The 24,452-nt window shown below is 39.5% G+C and overlaps 1 protein-coding gene across 43 annotated transcripts in view; it reads left to right on the forward strand.

Moving 5' to 3' along the window:
* LOC102098626 (poly(rC)-binding protein 3) overlaps positions 1-24,452 on the forward strand; it is a 524,682-nt gene that overhangs the window by 381,625 nt on the left and 118,605 nt on the right. Inside the window, exon 1 of one of the 43 annotated variants that reach the window (XM_065052883.1) lies at positions 4,035-4,059. The exons of the other annotated variants lie outside the window; for them this stretch is intronic. The gene's annotated coding sequence lies outside the window, so the exon portion shown is untranslated. Of the gene's footprint in view, positions 1-4,034; positions 4,060-24,452 lie in introns of those variants that run through there. 43 annotated transcript variants of the gene reach the window in all.

The following is a 24,452-nucleotide window of genomic DNA, read 5'->3' on the forward strand; positions in this document are numbered from 1 at the left end:
ATTTCCACTGCAGATGAAATGTCTGAAATGGCTGTGTCTATGAGGCAAAGGGCTGTATTCTTTTTCCACTGCTCATGTGAGCTTTCATGACAGTTAGCAAGTAACAAAATCTTCCCAAGATGTGTATAGCAATGCTATTAATCATGAACAATTCTTACTGGCCTCTTCCTAAAGCCATTGCAAATCAGTTGGATTATCAGACACACCCTTAACAGTATTACAAATAAGCAATCCAAGGTAAAATGCTGCTGTTTCGAGAATTTAATGGGCAGAGTTATATCTGGTTATGAGTATGGTATGTCTGATAGGAGGGGGGAGTATTCACCAAAGTTAAGGCATCCTGCCACCCTTGGCTCAGTCTGTAGTCAATGGACAGATAAACACCCATGAAGCAGAGCAGCTCTGAATTGCCCATTGGAGAAGCCAGTCATTCTCCTCTGACCATTTGGAAACCTTATGAGAATGGTTAACCCCTGAACATAATTCCACTTGGATGCATCATTATTGGGCTACCTACAGTGCAGACTGGTGCATCACCGCAGTCCTCCTGCAGATCTTTTAAAACTACCATTCTATGGGCTACTTGTCTAGTGACTGTGATGTAGCCACAGCAGCACAAAACTAGGGAAGAGCCTGAGCTTTTACCAGCTACCAAACCTGGTTTTGCAGGTTCTGCTTACATCTGTGGGGTTATGGCTATGCTGCCTGCACATTGCTCAAGGAAATAATTACTCTCAATTTAGCTCAGTCCAGGCTGCTGTACAGTGACACGAGGGATACATCAGCAGCATTTTGGATCTGATAGTAATCTTAAGGCCAGCTTCTGTCATCTTTTGGAGACGCCTGCTGCTCTGTTGAATGTATTTGCAAAATCAACCAACTTTTTTCAGTCTTCGAGGCGAATCTCTACTTACTCATCCCAACTTATTTGCTTTGAGCAGGTATTGCTTTTGTTGATGTTATCTGAAAATTTGCAAGTTGGATTAATTGAGAGCAAGTCTTCTCTTGTTGTCTGAGGCACACCCTGGGCATTGGTTTTATGCCCATCTTTAACTGTTATGATTGGTTATTTACCATGTTAATGCCATTTTTCCTGTATGTGGTTAGTATTAATAGCCTGTCTCCTATAACATTTAGGGGAAAAATAAAAATACTTCTTTTGGAAAGCCTACTTTCTAACTTTAAAACTGTAACCAGCTTTGTCTCTTTGAATTCATCTCTGCTATTAGGTACCCAGACAGCGAAACAAACCCTGGTCCATTCTCTTGGCAGTTTGGGCTGTGCCCTGCTAGGCACGAGCCTCCCTTGTTTTAGTTGGAATCACCCCATGCATGGCTCCACCTTGGTTAAAATGCAGTCCCATGCATACTGCTGTGGGGTGTTAAGTTTTGCACATATTTGGCCTACATTCTTCTGTTCAGTTTCTTTTCCTTCTTTAGCTAAAGGAAATTGCTTCTCATCCTCTACCAGGACTCTAAATAATTCTCTTCTTTCATCTATATTGTTACCTGTAAGTTATTTATAGGCTAAGATCATATTCTGCTCAATCCTCTTTTCTGGATTATATAACTTTAGTTTCCTTAGTCTGTCTTCATATTCAGTATCTTATCCTTAAGTTAGCCTTCTTTATATATGCCTAGTTATTTCGTATCTTTTTTTTGCAATCCCTTAGGAGAAGAGCTGCATGTGATATTCCATTTGTGGTCACATCATGCCTTTGAATTATTATCTCCCTGGATTCACAGGAGATACAAACACATCGAAGACCAGCAATTGCTTCTCCTGCAAACAGATCAAGCTTGCAAAATAATCTTTGATCTCCAATGAAATATTGACCCTACTTTCAGATGACATCATACTTGATGTTTTTAGACAACTATTTTTTGTCAGTGCTGCTTATATTCCAACCTAAAGAAGGAACAGTTTTATTTATTACGAGTAAATACTGCCTTCTTTTCTGCATCAACAGATTTCAAATGTCTGTGGATCGCTATTCTCTTTGGCTTTGTAGACAAAGGCAAATCAAATGGGAAAACACAAAACATTTCCTCCAAAGTACATGAACTTAATGCTTATGGACTTAACAAGATTTTTTTTATTTTTTTTTTAATGTATTTGGGTTTTGGATAGTTTTCATGTGTATTTGTCATTTCAGATTTCAAGAGAGCAACAAAGTAATGGTTGTAAAATAGAGAGAAAACAATTGCATATAAGACCAGCTGCTGGACATACCTGAAGTCTCACAAAACCAACTTCAGTTTCTGTGTTTAGGAGGCCTTTGAATTTTTACAGGCTTGGCTGTTTTTTTTCTTCACTCCACACTCCTCCCCCCCGCCCAGTACATCAAACCTCTGAACTGGATCTGATTTATCAATCTTGAATTCAAAATGTTTTAAGCTTCAGTGTGATGCAACAGTGAATTACATTTATAAATCAAATTACATAGAAATATCATGGGGTTCTGTTAATGACATTTGTAGCAACTTTTATAATAAAAAAATCTGGATTTTAACTTTCGGTAACTTTCTTGTAATGTGCATTTTCCAAGTCAGTAGTCTTTTTCTGCTAAATTTATCCTTTGTGTCTAATTCTTTCTCAACTGCTGTTTCTCTTCCCTTGAGTAACATTTAGTACCTTTTGCTTCCTTCCAGAGTTGCTTATCTGTGTGAAATGGCTCACACTACTCGCATCTTGTATTGTTCTTGCTTCAGTGAATGCTAGAGTTTCAGTAAGAAAGCAGTTTGTTGCTTGATTATCAAATTCTTCTACTCATCCAGATGTAAACAGACTGTGCTGATTGTATCACCATTGGTGGTTTCTTACTCTTCCCATCCAGATTTATCCTTAGCATCAGTGGCTGCATTTCTTATTTTTCTTATTTGCTACCATACTAGTCTATGCAAGAGGTTAATTTCCTTCATTATCTGCAGCTGGAAAAAAAGTAAGTGTTGTTGGGTTCTGGATCATGCTTTATTATAATTCAGGTGAAAGCTGAATAAGGTGAGCTGTCTTTAAAATGTTTTTACTTCCTCCTGTGATGGAGGCCCTTGCTAATTGTTGACAAATCCAGTCTGACTGCTAGGTTATCCTGGTTATTTTAAAAAGAAAGAAACAGAAAGTTTTAAATGCATTAAATGCTTTAAGATTAGTGCCAAAATGAATGTCATTAAGTAGTCTAATGAACCAATGTGTTCCCTTTTGAAGTGAGCAGTCACTGAGATCTGGGAGAGAAGTGTTAGTCCTGGAAAGCTGAAACACAGTCCTACCATCCCAAGGGAAGGGGACTTGCTGCAAAAATTGAACCAGAATTAGAAAATATCAGGATTTAGGGAGAAAATGTAAGCCATTTGAAGGCATCTCTCTAACCCTGAAGCTGGAATCTCGTCTCACACCTCATTGCCACTGAATCTGCAGAGACATGGTTTTGATTACTGTGTCTTCAGTAAACGCTGGTTCCCTCCTAATGTCTGTCTCAGGGTATTAATTATGGAATTCATCTTCTCATACTGTGCTGGGATTAGAGGAGTTTGCAATGGTTATTCCTGGTTTGCCTCCCCCATCCTCAGAGCAGGTTTTTCGAATGCCCTTGAAATTACTGTTAACTGAAGGGTGGTGAGGGGCAGTTGGGAAGATGTTCCACGGGCACCTGAGTTTAGAATGTTGGAGGATATTTATTTATTTTACTTCGCATCGTTTAAGGCTAGCAGCCTGTTCAGGGAATTTGTGTTGTAGTGCATAAATAGCAAGAGAAAAATGTGCAGCGGAAGACAGATAAGTACAGATAACAGGTTCTCAAGATTAGAAGAAGCCATTTGGTTCCTACTTATACAGCTGGAGGTTTCTGCCTTGTTTTGTTTCCGAAACAAATGATGCTGCCATGTTACTCAGGCTGGTTACAAAGGCTCGGGAGTGCCCTCGCAGCCCTGCAGAGCTGTCTGGCATCTGGCAAGGAGGCCAGCGAACGGACAGACGGCGTGAGTGGGCTCCGCACCACAAGTGCGTGTCCCTGGGGTATTTATAGGCTCTTACAGCGCTGTTGGTAGGCAAGGGGAGAGGCAGGTACGTGCGGTCCTGCTGCTTGTGGTCACGTTGTCAGCAAGAGAGAATAGATGCGTGTTTAGGGGGGTTTGTGGGTGGGTTGTTAGGCTGGTTGATTGTGGGGTTGTTTGGGGGTTTTTTTGTTTGTTTTGGGGTCTTCTCGGTTTGTTGATTTTTGTGTGTGTGGGTCTGGCTTTTTTGTGGGATTTTTTTGGTGTGGGGGTTTTTGTTTGTTGGTTTTTTGTTTGTGTTTTGTTTGTTCGCTTGTGTTGTTTTTTGTTGTGGTGGTGGCGTTTGTTTGTTTGTTTGTTTTAATATATATATTGTTCTTTTAAATCGAAGCCACTCATGTTGATTGTTCTGTCGAGTGCCTGCACAGGCTAGCTGCTGTCCGAGTGTCCGTGTACCTTCTGGGATGAGCAGAAATAGCTGCTAAACAGCTTTGTCTTGCAGACACTGGAAATATAGTTACAGCTGCTCCTGAACCAGCAGTCATGTGTGTGCTTTTGAGTGGGGATCCCTTTGCAAATGGACCAGGTTTTCAGGGTCTGCGCAGTAACTTGTAGTAAGTTCACTTACATTGTAATGAATCAGCCTTGCAAGGTTAAATAGGAAAACTGGCTCCTATTCATACAGTTTTCTGGTGTCTGGAGGGAAAGATAGGTGAGGTGAGGTGAGGTGGTCATAAGACACGAGTGACCCTTCCCGTTTCCTAAGCTGAGGCCATGCCTGCTGCGTTCACAGGCCACAGCACACATTTTAGGCCCAGCTATGTTGGGCACACAAAGCCACCAAACGTTGCTGGTGCTGGCCTGGAAGTCAGGTGGCTGGAACTCCCTGACATTGTATTACTTACTCCCTCTCGACAGAGAATCAGAGGTGTGAAAAGACAATTTTGTGGAAAGTTTTGACATCAGGAGTTGATGCCCCAACACCACCATGGGCTTACAGATATTGTCTCCTAACTGCTTTTTGTGCCTTGGTTTGGTAGTCCTTGTGTACTAATTGCTTTGTTGCTCAGCTTGAGATTGATGTGACCACCACAGTGCTTGTCTCAAGGTCTGTTTCTAAATTGGAATGACACAGAGGATGCTTATAGAGGCAGGAATTGTTCCGCCATCCCTTCAGCTTTCTCTCTTATCCTTTTTTATGTTGGTTTGTTTTTTGGCTCTCCCCCCCCTTTTCTTTTTTTTTTTGTTTCCTTATCTGCCAAAGGAAACGTGACACACAAATCAGAGTAGCAATCACTTTGTCCACTCTTGACATGCACCCACATTTAGACATCAGTTCAGGAAAGTTAAGGTGCAAAGTCTTCACAGTTTTCATGGCAAAGCAATCATGGTTTAAGACCAATGGAAAGTGCATTAGTTGATAATGCTGAGAACGCTTAGGCACAATATGGCAATACAAGGTAGGGTTAGGTAATTTGGGTTAACTCTCAATTTATACTCTGTGCTCACTGATTGGGCAGTTATCCATGGTAAGGAAGCCATTTGTAGTGTGACCTGAGTTATTTCACTTGTTGTTTGGCAGTATTCTTTGCAAAGATAAACCTGTATATTTGAAATTCACTTTTATATTTCATCTCTTAGGAACCCAGGCTCATAAATTTAATTCCAATTTTCAACAACGTTTCTTTTATTTAGCTTTTTCTTTAGTAATTTTAATGTTACTTTCAAGTTTCTCTAATTAAATAGCCCAATTGACACTGTGTGAAGTAGCAAAGGTGTTCAGTAAACTTTAATGGCAACATAAAGGAAAATCTTGTCGTTTATTTCATCCAAGAATCTGAAGGATTTTTTTGAAGCAGTCCATTATTGTTTGAAGGTATTCTGGACTCCTGATTCATAGCTCATCAAAATCAAGTTTTTTGATGGAGTGTTTTGCAGACTTATAGTAATAAAGCATGAACATTAGGTCTGTCAGGATGTTATATGTATCATTTGTTTGGAAGAAAATTGTGTACAAATTCCCGTGTCTTTTATTCCACAGTGAAGACTTCTGGTGTTAACTGATCTTTGTCTATATTTCATATACTTGGTCTGGATTCCTCTGAAAGCACAGTTGCTCCCAAATGCAAATCAGAGGTGTTGACTCAGCCGCAATGTTTATGAGTCATACATACACCAAAAGAAAACTGTTGGGTTTTTGTTTGTTTGTTTTGTTTGATTGTTTGTTTTTAATGAAGTGCAAGAGTAGATGCATGCAAGTTTTCTGGTTGATGTGTTCGTGAATTACGTTCCCCCTTTTTTGATCCATCTTTGATCCTACCAAAGAATCTTGAGTTTGAGCCGCATTTCTCTGGGAAATTGTCCCCTTAATGATGATGTCAACAAGGAAAAGGATTTCTACAGTGTGTTAGCAGGGGGCAAGACTTACTAATAGAGATATGGAATAAGTAAGATCAAAGCCACTGTGGAAGAAAATTAGATTATTGTCTACACCGCATAAATTCATAAGTTTGCTTTTGTTGGTTTGCTTTTTTTTCCTTTCTGGCAATTCTATCAAGGTTTTTTCATGTTTTCTATCAAATTGCACAATCCATATGTACAAATTAGGATTTAAAAATATATCTATTTTTTGTATAAATTATGGAGAGGAGGGGATACTCTTATTGGAAGGAGGCTGCATAATCATCAAGATAGGGCCTCAGCCGGTGCATGGTGACTGTATTGTTCTCTCTGTAATACAGTGCACCACCAGAAGCCATGATGTGTCATTGCCAGACACCAGAGTTATAGCTGAGGCTTAATACTCAAACCTTTAGTCAAAATTTGAAAGGGGATCGGGGAAAAGAAAGTACATTAGCCGGGAAGAACGCTGTTCAAATCAACATTTCTTTTAAATGCCTGCACCAAGAGCACTCTATAAAGAGCGGAAGAGATGTGTGTCTTCAAAACCAAGATTTGTACAAAACATGGACTGAAAGAAATTCTCCAGGGGCTTCGATGATCAGTGGGCACAAAGATGCTTTTGTTTCCAGATGTGTGCCTGAGGGGATATCTGTCACACAGAGGACCCTTAATATAGGCCACATAATGCTGGGCTGGGTCCTTTGGGTGAATCATATCTATTGCCAAATCGATACGTGAGATGCTCCTGAAGGAAAAACGGAGGTGACTATATGTAGTGTAAACATTTATTGGAGGAAAGGACCCTCCCCTTGCTCCGATGGAGCTAAGGAAAGATTTCTGTAGGCAACTATAGGAAAGATATTTTAAACAAATCTCACTGATCTCAGAAATAATGTATAAGGCTGATAAACTACAGAAAGGATTGCAATATAATTTGTACCTGAGCGTATCTAGAACAAAAGGTCCTGAAAACGTAAGCATCTGTGCTTTTAGTTCAAAGAAATCTTGTTCACAGAGAGTGGATAGTGTGTCTCTTCTTCTTCCTTTTGAGGGAATCTAGGATAGCAGTATTCTAAGCAAAATAGCTAAATTGCAATAAAGAGATGTCTTTTTAAAAATGTTTTTCAGCCTATGGTCTGTGAACCATACCTCAGAAACCCATAGCAGGTAAAGATGAAAAGCACATACTTTGCCTTGAGCCTAGTTTTTGCTTGTCAAAGGTCTTCATCTGCGCTGGAAAATACTTAGGGATCTGTGAATTGAAAACAGTTGAAATTCACTGACCTGAAGATATATTTCCTTGTTTTCAGAAAACCAGCAAGACTGAGTTAGCAGACCACTTCTCTATGGTGATGTTGATGCTGTCTCTCCCTACCCCCCATTATATTAATGGATCGCATGATCTGTAGCTAGAATATAGCCTTTCCTTTCTTGTGATCAAAACCTTTTTTAATGAGATCCTTTTGCCTTGAAAGATCAACGTGGAGCTTTCCTAGATTGCTTGTACAATTATCTGCTGTACTGCAAATTTAAATGTAAATGGAATGTTAGATTAATTTGAAAAAAATCATGGTTTTCACTATAATTTTAAATAGTTAGGCTTGCCAGAGAGATCTACCATTGTAATAAAGATGTGTTATAGTTGTGGATTGAGGCTTATTCCTATTTACACCAGAAATCCCCACAAAACCCTACTGTAAGTGAAACTGAAACGTGTCTACACTGGATATCACAATTATCCATGACAGTGCAGCCCAGTTTTGGAAAACATGTACTACAGGCACAGTATTCATACATGTTACAGACCTCTGACCTTAAACTGATGTCAGAAGGACAGGTCAGAGTTCATTCATATGTGCTTATATTATAGACCTTTATTTTATGTATGCATGTGGTATTTTTGTTTGGAGGTTTGTAGGAAGAGGTTATCCCTAAAAGATAGTTAGGTTGGGCTCGGGCTTCATTCTGACAGAAGGTGGTGTTTTAAGGGATGTGGTATTGCTGGTTTGGTGTTTGGGATTTCACACACACACACTTTGATTTCTTTAATATATATATGTATATATATTTTTTATTTTATTTTATTTTCAGCATGGAATGCATAGGAGGTTGCTGTTACCTAAATGATGCACTGAGATGACTAGGGTTGCCTGAGGTGGACATCAACACAGACTTTGTTTCCCTCAAAGTAACCGTCATCTTCATGAAATATGCTCATGTGTGATCCTAGCCTTTGACAGCAGTCTTGAGCAAGAAAATATTCTTCCAGTTCAGCTGGCTGGTGCTTGTATTAGTTGCAGACCACCCTTAATGCAGGTAGGGAAGCTGTAGCTCATGGAGTTAGTTGTACTGCCTTTTACTGGAGCACTGCTATGATATATATGACCTTCCTCCTTTGCTTTACCTGAGACCATATCATTTTAATTTGTGATGTTGCCTTAAGCCTCCATGTTATCCAAATATCTTGCCAGCCTCAAAGCAAAACATCAAACCGTCCCTCTTTCCTGAAGATTCTTTCACCCTCTGCCACTACCACCACCAAGATACCTTTCTGTTCAGGGGTGGAAAAAACCCCAACCTCAAATCATCTTGCAATTGCTAATACAGCAAACAGGTCTAATTAAAATAAAAGGACAACGGAGTAACAAATTAAAGTCCGCCCTGAAAGGAAATGGATAGATGAGTTTTTGCGTGAAAATATACCTTTTTCCTAGACAATGTTGTATAAGGCAACTGTTGTGTTTTAACTGAGTAATTGAGCCCTGGGGTATGTGCTTATGACACCAGGAGAGCAGCATGAAATAAGCTGAGAATTTCTCACAGGTAAGTCACAGACCTATTGAAGCTTAAGCAGCAGCTCAGTAGCACTGCCATGCCATCTTGATGGTAAGAGCCACAGGGACTCCTGGCAGTGTACTCCCATGAATTTATTGAAACAAATGCTGCTTTCAGCTCTTTAATGAAAGCACCTGCCTTCAAGCAATGGCCAAAAGATACCTGTAGGTTGTGAGAGGCACTTCTTTGACTATATGCTTTCATATCCACTAAAAAAGCATATACACTGTTGATACGACCCCCCAAAATACACATGAAAATGTTTTCTGTATGTATGACCTTAGTGTTGAAGAGCATTCATGGAAGAGCATAGCTGCAGCAGTTGGCATGTTGTAGTTAATTCCATCCATCGCCTTGTACAAAGTCTGGACCACTTGTTTCTCTGCACTGTGGCCCAATGGGGCTCAGTGCTTGGGCAGAAGCCCACACAAGAATTTATGAGCTGCAGCTGCCTTTTGGCTTTCCTCCAGTCTGTGCTTTTTGATGCTCTTTATAAAGATAGGCAAGAGAAACCTGGCTCATTTGTAAAGGATTCATTGCTTATATATATTTTAGAGAGGAAAAAAATATCCTTAAACTCTGAAAACTGTAGGAATTGGCAGCTCAGTTTCTCATTTTGCTAAAGCTCTCCTCTTTCTTGCTTTATGCACTCTCCCATTGTGTAGTGGGGCTTGAAAGAACCAGAGCAAGTGAAGGGCAAATACTTGTACAGTCTGGATCTGTCCCAGGCCTTAAAGGAGTGAACCAAACTATGTTAAGATTTTTAAAATTTTTTTAATTGTACTTTTTGGCATAGTCCTGTAGGGCTGGGTTCTATAAGACTCAAAGTTGAGGATTTAGAGCCTGATTTTTGCATTCTGATTTAAAAAAAAAATAAAAAGTCCCACATATGACAGTAAAGGGAGTAAGGAAAAGATGTAAAGCATAACAGTGTGTTGATAGATGTTACAAGAAGATTGACCAAGCTGAGCAAACCTCACTGCAGCCACAAGAACAGCACAGAGGGAATCCAGACATGGCAGCAGCAGAGGTTAAAGTTTGAAGAAAAATAGATGAATTCTAGAGAAGAGATACAAGAATTCACACACTGTTGATAGTATCTGGGATCCATTTCCATCGACAGGTGAAAGGCTGCATAATTTGGCAAAAAGGTGCATAGAAATAACTCCAGGCATTTTTTTGTGTGGCACTAGACCACATCAAAATTGCATGGAGCATGAAAATATTTAGATCAAAACCTTAAAGCTGAAAAGGCATCCATACCTTATTGGACCTAAAAGAGATAATTAAGCAACCCGTGAAAAAACCTTAAAAGCTTTGGCACAGTGTTCCTTTGGGGGAGAGAGAGAGAACTTTTGAAAAAAATGATGAGGTTTGCGTTGACTGAAAGTGAGAATTTAGACTTGTAGGTTGGCAAAAGCCACTTATAAAGGATGAAACTGCATTGTCTGTTATTTTTTTTTTATAGTGTGATTAGTAGTAAGCTGATATGAAAATATATTTTAACTTCTTTTTATGATATGTGAGTCAACAAGTGTGTGCTATGAGTTAGCTGTACGAAGTTCAGTGTTGGTAGTACTACTGGATATAAGTCATTTAAGTTCCAGAACATTTCGGGGCTGAAGGAAAATATGTTTTAAAATCACTAATGCTCTCCATACCCATTTGCTTCCCAGCTTATGCAGCTCAAGTTCTTAATATCAAAGGAATAGAAGTTTAGGGCACAGTTTATGTTCTTACACAAGTGTGTAAAGCTTCACAGTTCCACCTAACAAACAAGGGATCCATGAGTGGAGGGGGGAAGCATTTGACCTCCCAAGCTCCTTCCCTCTGTGTCCAAAGTCCTTTTATTAAGGAGAAGAAATTTGTAACTGAGGATTTGCTTAGGTATAGGGGTTTAGGAACACTGTTAAGATTTTCTCTGCAACTTGGCTTTCCAAAAGAAATTTGCTTGTTTGACCTAGTAGAGTAGCAAATGACTTGTAATGCAGAGGAAAAATAAAGACACTTTTAGGGGCAAAATAGTAAGTTTAAATTGGATGAGTCCTTCCAACGGTTTGCAACTTTAAACTTTTGCGTTAGCCTTTATAAAGACATGTCCCTGTATCTTTACTGTAAACCTGGCAATTTTGAAGCAAAAAAAATCTGTTTTCTGGGCCAAATTTGAGGAGTCTTAAATTTTGTTTTTAAATGAAAGCCAGCCACAGTCTGTAGGGACTGCAGCACTCTTTGATAAAATGAAGTTGGAAGGATCAAAACAATGTAAGTGACTTGGGTTCCATCTTATTGCTGATGTCCAGACTATGACTGACTCTGTGAGATAGGTATAAAATGTTCCTGTTATAAATTGATGGTGTTTTGTTCTCTTTTTGCACATTGCATTGCAAAAGAGAACAAAGCCAGCCAAGTTCTGTTATCTGTGCTGCCAGTAAAGGAGATTTTCACTGACCGAAGACAAATGCTGTAGAAGCTTTTGTGAATAGCATACACTGATGCATTGGTAAACCTATCACAGGGCTGAAGGAAAAGCATTTTCATACACACTTTGGCACAGATGCCATTCTTCTCATGGAGAAGAGCATGGAGGATCTCCTGGCATGTGAATTTTGTGGATGTTGCACCTCTTAAGATTTTTCTGATTTCTATAAAGCTCATGGGACAAGCTTTTTCTGAAAGGGATTTGTCACTGCTATCTTTTAACTGCCTGTAAGTACCATGTACTTTAAATATGTTATAGCTACAATGAAGAATTTGGTGCTTGGGGCACTATGCTTTCATGCAGCATATCTGTCAAATGGCTATTATACTTCCAGTTTCATAATATGTTTTACCTAGAAATGTAATTATCAGGACAATTTTTATGGATAACTCCTTTACACCAGGAGGGAAAAGTGAATGTATAAATTAATTCCTAGTGTGTTGGTACCATGTTTGTTGCTTGGGTCATCAAAACCTTTAGCAGTGCATGAGAATAATTTGATTTAATGACAAGAACAAAGAACCAGCTCTCTGTTCTCCAAAGTTGCAGCAGATGTAGAGACTAAATTATAAACAATTTTCCAAACATAATGTATAAATTTATAGCAGTAACATCTTGATATTGCATGAGAAACACAGCATATACATACTAAGCAGAACAATTCATGCTAACCAGATGCAAGGTCATCCATTAGCAATACTTTATCTGATTAGTATTGTTAATGGAAGGGCTTATCGAGCCATTTCGTAAAAGCAGACCTGCTGTAGATCATGAGTTCTTGTCAATACAGTCATCAAGGTTTTCATGGTTAAGACAGCCCAGCTATTAACCTACTAGACAGACCGGGACAGAAAAATATACTGAGCAGTCACTGAAACAGAGACTCTTCCATTTATTTTTCTTCCATGCATAGCATTGCCCCCTACACTGCCACCTTTTCCATAATTTCCCTTGGCAAGACAAATTATTTCTGCATCTTGCTTTACCCAACTTCTAATATGTTCAGAGGCTTGATTGTGATAATTTATGATACTTTTTATTTTATATTCATCATGATCTTGACAAATGAAAAGTTAGTACTGAAGAAGCATGTTTCTGGAACAGATAGAAGTGAAATAGTTACACCATAGATTCTTTTAAAATGTGTAGGTTAGGAAGTGAATAAAAATTAGTCTTCTCCCTGGGAAAAGAGTGATCTTGAGAGTGAAATATCTTGCTTTAACTTTGAAGGTGACATATCTAATATTTTAATTTTATACAATAAACTTCTCTTCTTTGTTTTAGTATTTCTGACAACAATCACAGTATTTAATGATCTGCCTTCATCATAAATAACATGTTTAGATATTCACAATTCAGAGTAACTTAAATCAATTAGAATTTGTGTAGAAATCAGTTTTTTAGAGTAATCTATAGTAGTCTTGAGTTTCTTTTTGAAAACACTCTTCAGTTAAGATATAGCAGATTTCTTGTTTATTTTTAATAGTCTGGGGAAAAAAAAAATCTTCTGTTTAGAGGTAAGATACATGTTTTTGAACAAAACAGGGTTTCATAAGCTAGTAGCCTAGCTCTGAGGTGAAAACATTTATTTTCAATGTAAGATGCTGATATGTCCAAAAAGCTGTTATGAATTTGAATTTGTTGGAAAATAATCCTAAAACAACTGAGGACCTACTATGACTTACATGCATGCTGACCAACGCATGAAGCAGCTGTGGTGTGGCACAGCATCTCTGTTGGTGTTGATCACGATCCCAGCGCGGGGCTGTGGTTGCAGCTCCCATGACAGACCCCAGCAGCAGGGAGTCAGCTCTTTGTTGCTGTGGTTGTGCAGCTGCACCATAAACTTGAATATCTTCTCAAACCAAACCCAGTCCTTCCCTGTTTTCAAGAAACAGTTAAAGGTTCATGAAAACTTTGGAAATGTTTTAGATTTTATATACTTCCTGCTAAGACATGGTGATTTTGGTTGACATATGATTATATGAGGTGGTTGTATTTGTTTTCCTAAAATTATAACTATTTTTGCCTATCTAAATTCCTTTAAAATATCCTTTTAAGTGTTGAAGACTTCCCCCACTATTTTTTTTCTTTTTCTCCGTTCCTTTTTATTGCACACCCTTCTTTCAGTTGTTCCTGTCTTTCTAACTTTGCTTGCATTTCTTTGATTCTTTGTCCTTTTCTTTGTTTCCACATCTTCCTTATTCTTGTCTTTCTATTTTTTCCCTTCATGTTTCACTTTCCTAGATTGGATATAGGGCTGTATGTGTGTATGAATCTGTTCCTCACTGTTCACCTGTCTGTCTCTTTCTGTCCTTACATAGGGATAGGGAGTAAAACCTGAAAGATCTGAACAAGGCTTTTCTGACAATAAATGCATCTAATGTTGTCTACCACAGCCACAAGAAGATCACAATTCTTTAACTCCTGAATGAACTGAGAAGCACTAAAAGCTACAGAAACTATCAGAAAGACCACAGCATGTGAGTTTTGGGATAAGGTTAAATAGAAAAGGTCCTATCTTGGGCCCATTTGAAAGATAAGGAGAGAACAAAAGTCATACTGAGGGTAGACTTGAAGGTGACATCCCATTCGAGGATTGTGTATTGGCAAGATGGTGGTGCCAAGGAAGGACATAGCAGGAAGATCTACTGTGTTTTATCCCTGTTCTTGTTGAAATTATTAAGCATTACAGGAGATACCAGAATTAAAGATCAAAATACAGACTGGAGAAAAGTAGATGGCTAATGCATGGGAGAGGTAAATCAATAATATCAGCACAGTAGTCCAGTTTCTTGATGAAGTTACCTAGGGAATAAGATGCAGAAGGTAAAAGGACACAAGATATGCATATGTGAGATCATTTCTGAAAATCACAGGGGAAGGTGAGGATTATTCTCTTAAGTAATAACTGGAGGGGTAAGAAAAGAAGCATTGAACTTCTCGGAGAAAAATCTTCTGACTGACTTTGCAGAAGGTAGTTGAATGGCCAGAGTAGTGATTTAATAAACCTGACCAAAAAGAAAACACCAAAGCCTTCACTGAAAGACGGATTTTGTAGAAGAAGTAGAAGCCAGAATGCAAGAGGTCAAAAATGGAAATGAAGAGTTTCAAACAGTATTTGTAAAAATTACTGTGGGAAGTAGGATATATAAACAGTTCCCATGCTTCATAATGGTGCAGAAGAATGAGTTGAGGATGAAAAAAGTGGAAAAGGGAGATGATCTGCTGCCACATGAACAGGGGCAAAGAAAAAGAATACAAGAGTAAACTCATAAGAGACAAAAAGTCATTAGCATTCATGACATGGAAATATCTGGTGCTTCTAGTGACAGGGGGTAAGGAGGAGGGGTTGATGCTTTGTTTTGGCTGAGACCAGAAGATGGTAGCAAGAGAGAACGTTTCCTAGTTGAAACAAAGTGAAATTAAAGGTTAGTCTGGCAGGGTGGAAGATCTGAATCAATATTCTTGGCTGAAGAAAGATGGGAGGGTGATAAAGTGTCTAGCTGAAGCAGTCATCAAAAATTTGTTGCCAGTTGTGAAGAAGATAAGAAAGGAGTTGGTGGATTGTAGATGACGGCAACATGAAAAGGAGATGCAAGCAGAATTGGATGTAACACTAAATAAACCTAAAATAAAATAATTGAATGAAATTCCAGACTAGATACCATTTGGAAAAGGTTGCTAGGGAATTCAATATCTCCATAGCCATCTAAGCAGAGGTAGGGAGGGTGGTAAGGAAAAATAGAAATCACTCGGTAAGTATCGCTAAGGAGTAATTTCAGAAGAAATTGTCTTGATCTCTGAGGGAATAGTGGAAAGCTGAATTGTCAGGAAGCTGTGGCTGGTTATGGTAATTTTAAATACAGAGTTTCAGAGAAAATGAAAATATGAGTTGTGCAGGTAGGAATAATGTTGCTAAAGACCTGGAGGCAGTTCCAAAACTCGGGTGGGAAGTAGAAGGTGGACATGGCAGGAAGGTTACTCCTGGGGAGGAATGTTACTAGAGGCAGGATGGTGAGGACATGGGATCATAGGGTTCCTGTGAGGGGAAAGTGAAGAGAGAATAAACAAAGATGTTCAGACATAACAGATAGGAATGAAAAAGAAGTTAAAATAACAGAAGTAAGCAAAGGGAAAAGAACAAATGGAGCTACTGTAAGGAAAATATAAAGGAGACAGATGCTATAAGGCAGTAAGGTATGTGTTGAGAGTCCTAGGAGACTAACAGATGGACAAGGTTTTTTAAAATACAAACAAGAAGAACAAAAAGTGCCAAAACAAAATAAAGCAATGACAAAACAAACAAACATGAATGACATCCAAGTAATTCATGGACTTAATCCACCTTCAAAAAAAAATAAAAAAGCCTCATAAATCGCTAGGAAATCATAGTCAAATAGCTCAATGTTGTAAATGGCTGTAAACAGCGTGTCTGGACCCTCAGATTCTGTAACGTAGCTCTCCACTAAATTTTTAGCTCAGCACAGGTCTTCCTGTGCTACCAGAGTGTGAGGGCTTTGCCTAGAGCCTTAAAACTGAAAAGCATCAAATTGAAGAGCCATTAATCCAAGTTTGTGCTGCAGAAAATGTGCACAGTAATTACCTTAAAATCCTGCACAAATCCCTTCAGTATCTAGTACCTCTCGCGTCTAGTATCTTTTGTGTCTTTTCTACATTCAGTTTCATATCTGAATATTTGCAGCCATAGTTCCCAAGCTGCCTCTCTGAAGTCCTACCTATGTGATAAGAATTTTACACACCTGAACAGTATCTCCTTGCATTCGGAGTTACCCAAGATCTAATCAGTGGGACAAACTCTACTTTGAAGTCACCTAGTTGTAAGTCAGCAGATACCAACTCAGAACAGTGTAGAATTGCAGCGACTGGTGCTTTTTCAATGACTACATTCTGAATTTGCACCAGTGTCCTTCAGAACAGGTAGGAGAAGATTTTTCTCTGTGAATGAATTATTCTTTCCTCACTAGGAGCATTCAAATACTAAGTTTCTCTATGTCTTTGTATTGTAAGCATAAGGTACTGAAAGTAACACAGCAGTCATCCATGCCAAATTATTTACAGAGTGAAGCACAATAGTAGTGACATCAATGTATCCTCTAATGCCTGCTTAAACATCCTGATGCCATATTTAACTTAAAAATGATTGTTGTTTTGTTACTGGGAATGACAACGGTGCACTTCCCCTCCCTACACAGCATCTTGAATGAACAAGCTATTGAATGGAATATGCTCTAAGTGGCCATATTTTATATTAAAATTTGATTAAACTCATTCTGTAGGCCACTTCAATGGGAATCATAATTATATTATTCTGCCAGTAACTGTGGTAATATGATAAGAATGTCACATTCTCTGGACTGCTCTTGATGGAGTATATATATTACAGCTCATTGCTCGCCATATTCAGCAGTCTTCACTTAAGAAAGAAATTTAGAACTAAATGGCAACTTAGAGCTGTAAAACGTGGTGAGTCACACTCTTCTTTCTTATCCATAGACTTCATTGGGTGTAATGGAGATCAGTGTAAGACAGTAAGTCCAATGCAGGATTTGAAGTGAGGGTGGTAATAAAACTTCCTCATGCTATTAAACATTTTTTATACATGCTCTTCACTATTGCAGGGCAAGTGGGGCACAGTACTGTCTTGGTTGACCTCCTGCACGACTTAGTTTCAGTTCATCTCCTTCAGTAGATGAGAATGGACATAGCTCTCTGTGGCAGTTTGTTTTATTGCAGCAGAGCTAACAATAACACTTCATAGCGTTCCCTTAGAGAATTCAGCTTCACATGTACTGGCATTGCTGTGTGGCTTTGTGTTTTCAGCCATCTAATGCAGTTTTGCTTTCAATGATTGCCATTAAAAGAATAAAAGAGGAAAAATTTTAGTGAGGCAACTAAACAATTAAGAACAAGATAAGCAGTCAGCATCTGTATGTCAGGTTAAAGAATATCAGTTTTGAGTAGGTATTGTGCCTTATTCATGCTGCAGGTTATAGCAATGTATTTTAAAATCACGATTTGCAGTTGCTTCTTTGATGCCAAATGCTCTAATAATCACATCTACATACAGGTGCAAGAAAACAGAGCCTTAAAAAGTAAATGCCTTGGGAAATTGATTGAATTATAGTGAATCAACTGCTTCGAATGAGCAGTAGGTTCATTGTTGATGCCAGTTTTAGAGTTTCCCTTACTATGCTATTGTTTCTAGCAGGTCATACTGTTTTAGTCCTCTCCACACCGATGTTATCTTTTAAATAATTTCTGACAAGGTGCCTATACAAGGGTTCTCGGACAAACTTCCAAGAACAAAGGGTTTGCGCTTGGTATCCAGAGAAGAGCTGCTCATGTCCATTGCGATTAAGCTGTGATGCCTGAGGCACTGGAAGAACTAAGGAGGCCAGTGATGTTCTTCCCAACTGAAGAAATAAATTTTCTGTGTATTACAAATGAATGTGCCTGGCTCCTCTTTGGGCTGGGAACTGCACATGCAAGAATTGACAGGTGTATGGTCTCTATTAACCGCACTAAAAGTATCAGGAAAAAAAATAATGGCCTTGTCCTGCTAAGCCTTGAAACAGCATTGAATCAGCAGCTGACTTTGGCAAAGTTCTCTTGTAAAAACACCCATCGGCAGCATTGCAATGTGAATAAACAGTAAGTCTCGTTCAAGTAACACAAAGGTCAAATATAATAATAAATAAAAGCAAGGATAAAAATTGCTGACCTGAGGCCCAGTCCTCAATCACAAAAGTCAAGGGATTTTTCAGCATATTTCAAGGCAAGTAGTATGGCCAGCTGACTGGGGCTAGTATTTTTCCTGGTCCATCTTCTATTTACTCTCAGTGCTGCATTAGGGTGATCACTGTTTTCACTGTGATCAGACGTTAGTAGCTCTGCTAGATGTGGGTCTTCTTTCATTGTTATTGGAAGTGCAAATCTTTAGTTTTAGTGAGTTTTATTTTCACCTTAGCAGCAGATTCAAATTTTGCAATAATGAAATTGTTTCATGATGTTAGCCAGCGCCTCACGTGGCTGTGTCTCTTCTCGTTGGGCTAAGCTCTAAATTTGAGATGTCACTGAATTCATTAATACATGGAAATGATTCATTTAAGGGAGGTCTCTTTCCCCTCTATACACGCTTGCTAATTAGCAGATGAATTTCGCTGTTCTAATTGATCTGCTGCAGAGAGACAGCTGTGCGCCCCAGCTGTCCGCCGCTCCAGTGGGCCTCCCCTGCAGAAGGGAGGGAGCAGCCCTGCTTCTGACAAATTGATTTAACGAGAGTGCGCTGCCTCGGGGGAGTCGTACACCACACTGTCGCTGCAGATGATCGCAGCCTTTGTGGACGGCAAACACTGGAGCGCTGTAATTGCCCAGCAATGTCCCTTCCGTTGCCTCACTGAAACTGAAGTTTTCATGCCTCACCAAGCTTTCCAGTCCCCCTCCTGACCCTGATGTGGAAACACTGTATTCTGCTTGACTGACATTTCAGGAAAAAAATCAGGCGCTTAAGAATGGGGTTTAAATTGTATTTAATATGGTAATAGTAATTAAATGTGCTCACTTAGTCATATATCAAAGCATTTGCATTTAATTCATAGGGAGCTATTCTCTAATTATATTGTATTTAGCAGGTCGCTATTACTACGAGCCTTTTAACCGTAACGTTAGTGCATCACCAGTTTTCCATGTGGTCCGTGGCAGGTGTAGAATGATGGCTGTGGTGTCTTTTAAACATTTACTCAATCGCAAGTAAAAATTTTTAAGGCTTCATGTCCAGTTATGCTCCATTTTGTCAAAACTGGTAAATACTTATATGTAACAGGTGTCTTTCCACAAAAATTACACCTGTGGCTCCAGAAAGTACAAATATTTAATTAATCTTTCATGTCATGCTGCTTCATGAATGGATATGCAAGCTGTGCGCTGCATCATTGCCACTTTTTGGAGACCATTGATTTGGCCTGAATATACCTCTGGGGAAAAAATGCACTACAAAAAGTGCATTCATGAATTCTAATAGGCGCCACACCATTACCTTTCTGCATATCTGTTAACTAAGTACATCCAACACATTTATGGGTGTTCAGATTTATAGACTGCTAATAAGTAGCAGCTGTTCGGAGGTCCACAAATTTTGCCTGCAGAGGACATACAGAATTCTTGAGAAATGACTACCCGTCATGTTTGCAGAAATGTAATGTCACATTATTATCATTATTATTATTAGTTCCCTGTATTATCCTCTTTCTGTAAATGTGTGTGAGTGGTGGGTAGTCAGCAGAAAGGAGAAAAGATATGGGTTTATACTGTTGCTTGTGGAGGCAAAAACAAGGTATATACATATGCAGGTACTAAGCCATAAGGCTGCTTGAGATTTTGTCACACTGACCATATGTTCAAAGATAAGTGACAGCCACCATCATTTTTCAGGAAACTACCTTTCTGTACTAGCCTGAGTTATAGTCCCAAAGAGCAGCAGAAAGGATATTGGGGGGGCAGGGGGTTAAGGATTCTGTCAATCTTGTATGCTGCTGTTCTCCATCCCTTCATGGAGGAGTAGAACAATATGGCATAAGCTGAAGCAGAGAGTATTTAGGTAAATGTGACTTACTTGATGTAAGTAAGACAATTTCCTTAATTGTTAGTGCCTTTCTTAGAACACCTGTTATAATTTACATGTCTTCAGAAGAAATACCCCTCCCTTAGGTTCAGCCCCTGTACCACATGTTGCCATGATGGTTATTTTCATCCTTCAGTAGCCTGTCTTGTTTTCTTTGTTAAATTTCCAGTGAGATATAATGTAAACAATTAGACATTTTTTCCCTCAGAATGACAGAAGCATATACTGTATAATGAGTAACAGGTTTTGTGGTTAAAAATAGTGCTTATTGGTAATTTTATTTCATTTTATTGCTGCAGCTGATTTACCATACATGAGATTCATGGCCTGAGGAAGGAACCTGAACTCTTTTAATCTCTAGCAGAATATAAGAAAGTGATGCCTAGTGGAGCATCACCAGTAGGAGTGGATTATGCTGAGGCCATTTGTAAGCCCCTAATGGGGAGAAGGCCTGTTCCTGGGGACTACGTGTGCATCCTGCCACTGAGTGTTGCAGTCCCAAGGGGCACAGAAGAAGGTGTGCTCTCCTGACATGCCCAAGATCTCTAAAATGAGATTGTTCCTCTGGGCCTACTGTGCCTGCGGGTGGCTACAAGTCATGGTTGCTGCTCCACTGGAGTGGGAATGGGATGGATGCTGTACCTGCTCGCTTTTGTCCAGTCAACTTTTGCAGGGCCATACCATGTCAACCTGCTTGTAGCTTCCTACCAGCTCTGCAGTTACAGTTAGTAATAGAAAGCAACAGGCTGCAATAGATGGAGAAATCACAAGGTCATGTCTCTTCGCCAAATGCAAAACTGCATTTTGAGGCAAGTCCCTTTTATCCCAGGAAGACATGAATGAATAAGGGAGCGGCAGCCTTTGGCACATTGCCCAGGTTGAAAGTTCTCAAGGGTAATATCTGGCTGTATATGTACCATGTCCTAGATATACCCATCTGGAACATTCACTAATTCATGCTCTTTGCATTACAAGGTATTATTTGTTGGAGAAAGTATTGCGGATTTTGGGGCCTCCAGGGAGGGTCAGATGTTGATCTCGCTTAATGTGCAACTCCATCTTTTTCATTGTGTTACCTCAGAGGGGAAAACATACTGGTAATCTCTTTTTGTCATTAACATTGTGAGCAGATGCCCTCTAGACACTTCAGCCATACTCTAGATTCTGTCACCAAGAAAGGCCAGTTCTTCCCTTGCTTCAGCCTGTTGGAGTAAAAAGCCAGCAGCTACCTCTGACTGCTCTCAAACCTCCTCTTGCTCAAAAACATTAGTACTAACAAGATAGGCTGCTTCAGAGGAACACTGTTTGAACATTGCGGGGCTTTGACCACCTTAAGGATTAATTTGCTGGGCTGGGATTTTTCCCTTTGCCAGCATGGTTTATATTGAACTTCTTAAGCTGTCACCTCACCTATGAGGTGCTACTTTACTAGCGGCTTCTAATGTAGAGTACTGAACACCACCCATCTTCTCATACATCGACACCATAATGTTTAGCTGTTGTGTATCAGAGAAACGTTTACACAACATGCATTGCAAAGTACCATTTTGTGCTGCCTCTATTTAGTTTTATTTCATAAGAAGTGAATAGATTGCTGAAGGTATATCTGCAATACAGCCTCCACAGTATTTTATCATGGCTAAGACATTAAGGAACTGCTACTTCAAACTTGCAAATAAGTACAGACACCAAAGAGAATGCAGTGCTTAGCTCTTTTGACCACTGTAATGTAATTACTTATACTCATCTTTCATTATATTTCCATGACTAGCAAAGACAAAGACCTAATTGTGTCTCTAAGTGTTGCTACTGCAAAATACCTTTTAAATTGTATTAACATCCATGCTTGATCTTCCCACTGTTTTTGACATCTAGATCATAAGATACTATTAAATTACTCAGCAAGAGAAATTGGCTCAGGTTGTATCTAAGCCACAGCATAGAAACATATCTAGTGTGATTCGAGGGAACTGGAAGAGGCAGTGACCCCTTTTCTCTGGGAAGGTACTTTGACCTTCATTTTTCCAAGCATTATAAATTCTGTGCAGCATTCTACTCTAGCTGGTATATTCAATACCAAGATGCTAGAAATAGCCAGAAATTAATTATTCTGCTTCTGGCTGTCCAAGAAGCTATGCTTCCTTTTCTTTCATGGATCTAGCAGTAGTGATGAACATGTTCTGCAGAACTAGGCTGGATTATTGTAACTCACTGAAGCTGAAGATAAAAGCTCCACAGAAACTTCAGCTATTGAAGAGCACAGCAGCCTACCTCATTAGTAGGGACAGCACTGTGAACACACAGCGCCTGTGCTGTGCATCATCAGCTGGCATCCCATTTGCTTTAGCAGCCAACTGCAGGCTCACTCAATGTATAAGGTCATTGCAGTACTGGTGTGGATGCTGTTCCATCTGCACTTTGTCATGCCAGCTTCATGTCTCTGGTGCACTGCTGCTGACCATGTGAGGAATGAACCCTCCTGGAACTGGACATGGACAATTTTGGCCAAAGACTTTTTTTTGAATCTCAGAGGCAGCTACAAAAAGGGTCTCATATCATTTTATAAGCTCCATGTTCTTTTGAAGTAATCCTTTTACAGTAGCTGAGGAGACATTCAAAGATGTGTACGTCCAAAAGGAAGGATACTGAAACTTGGGAACAGAGAAGATCCCATGCTGGAGAAGTATGTGAACTTCCAATAATGAAATTGTCATTCTAATAATGTAGGAAGAGATTACACAGAAATGTCTTAGCTAGTGTTTTACTGATAAATACGTTGTAGTATCCTGTGGTAGATCTCAGCCTTGGTTTTAGGATGCGCATCAAGAGGTCATTTAGCTGCTTTATGTAGCCCGGTTGCTACAAGAGCGGCAGGCTTCTCCACACAGTTCACAGGGAGTTGTCCTTGCAAAGGTTTGAGAAGGCCTGGAAGGCCAGGTGGTGGGGAAAGGCAGCAGGGAGGGTCAGAGGTAGCTGCAGAAACACCAAAAAATGGTTCTGAGAAAGAGCAGAGGACGTTTGCACCATGTGCTGACAGAGGAACTTGTGAAGAAAGTATATTGACTCATCTTGCACACTGGAAGATGGAAATTTTATCATGCAGCCCTGTTTTCTCAGTCTCAGAAACACCAGAATTTAGGGCAGAGAAGCTGTGTGGATGTCTCCTCCAGGACAACTGGGTGGGAGCACTGAGCCCTACCAGCCCTTGTTATTTATCTGAGATGGGAAGCTGTGCTTATGGGGGAAGGGGCTCATCTCTTCCTCTCTGCTGTGTGGACAACCACAGTTCTTACACTGCCTCTGCTGGAAGGGATCTCTAAAGGTCATCTAGTTCCACTAGGACGGAGAGTTATTTATAGCTTCGTTATATCCTATAGCGACATTATATTTTATGAGATTTTTTTTTTCTTAAAAATCTGCAGCAATAGGGATTGTATGCAGTAGTCTGCTTCCATGCTTAATAGTCCTTTTAGCTAGAAGGTCTGTTGTCTTATTGTTTAGAATCACAGAATCATATACTTCCTTGGGTTTTGCGGGGGTTTGTTTTGGTTGGTTGGTTGGTTGTCTTTTTTTTTTTTCCCGAGATAAACCAGTAATTTTTTTTCCAGATATGGAGAAAAATGACACTGCCCTTATTTATGAGAACACTTTCAGAAAAATCTCCTGTTTTACCAAGACTACGGCAAACCCTACCTTTCAGTCTCTCCTTCCTGGTCAGAGTTTTAGGAACTCTCTTAAATATGTTGCTTTCCTCTAGATTCTCTCCTATTTCTCCACACTTTCTGCAGGTGCAATGCTCCAAACACCAGATGGGGCCTCCTCAGTGCTGAGTGGAGGATGATAATTGCCTCCTGCCTTTTGCCTATAGCACTCCTGCTAATATGTCATAGGAGATTTTTCTCCTCCTCCCCTCAAACAGCCTTACAATATTAGTTCTTAGGCACGTCGTAATTCTTTTTGTTTTCTAGTTATACCCCATTGTGTATCTCTCAGATTTTGTACCAAAAATGAAGATGTCTGTGTCTGACAATTTCTGATTTCATCATGAACTTGGTCCTAATGAAAGTAGTCCTCTGAATGTTGGTGTATTGTTAACATCAGA

The sequence above is a fragment of the Columba livia genome, chromosome 2 (genome assembly GCF_036013475.1).
Source record: "Columba livia isolate bColLiv1 breed racing homer chromosome 2, bColLiv1.pat.W.v2, whole genome shotgun sequence".
In the NCBI taxonomy this organism is placed as follows: Eukaryota; Metazoa; Chordata; class Aves; order Columbiformes; family Columbidae; genus Columba; species Columba livia.